The sequence below is a fragment of the Atta colombica genome, unplaced genomic scaffold (assembly GCF_001594045.1).
Source record: "Atta colombica isolate Treedump-2 unplaced genomic scaffold, Acol1.0 scaffold88, whole genome shotgun sequence".
Taxonomy (NCBI): Eukaryota; Metazoa; Arthropoda; class Insecta; order Hymenoptera; family Formicidae; genus Atta; species Atta colombica.
The window spans coordinates 2537840-2538675 of NW_017259581.1; positions in this window are offsets into that span (position 1 = coordinate 2537840).

An 836-nucleotide genomic window follows, 5' to 3' on the forward strand; every position below is an offset into this window, starting at 1 on the left:
CAAGGGACATCCAATTTATAATGGGAAGCGAGATCCACCTTACATCCCACTCTGCCAATTGGGACTTTCTACGCAAAACGAGTTTCACCCCACCTCCCTACTTGTCAGGGGCTTTCCACGCGAAGAAAGATTTGAATAAAACATTGAAATAGATGAAGAGATGGAATGAAACACGCTTCGTATGGAAAATCATTCATTTCTTAACAGAGGAAGGGGTGGAATGGACCTCGCTTCTTTGGAAAATTATAAAATATATTTTAAAGAAAATTTCTGTTTTATATAATAAAAAAGATATTATTTTTCAGATTTTTTGCGTTAATAATTTTTTAACGAATAACGAATGATGGCTTATTACAGAGATCACACAGGATCATGATCTTGTCAACATATGTCAAGATCATCGGAGAATTCTTTCCCGATATTTACCAAAATAAATAACAGAATTCTAATTTAGTCTAACTTTGATCATTTATTAATCCAAATAAATTAATTATGCATATGTAACGCATATATCTTAATTTTAATGAAAAGTAACTAAAACTCTTTCATTCAATTCAGATACACAAGCTCCAGATTTCATCAAGTCAATGATCGTTTACATGTACTCTATTCTGACATTTTCGATAATGGAGATTATAAAAAACAAAACAGATCCATTTTAATATGTGAACGGATAACAGGAGCTAAGGATCGCAAGCAATATATATGGATTATAATGTAATTTTTTTTATAGAATTACTGTATACGCACATGCATGTGTGTATATATATATATGTATATATACAGGATGCATTTATTCTTTGCGCATAGTGCCAACGGTGTGTCATTCGTGTTTG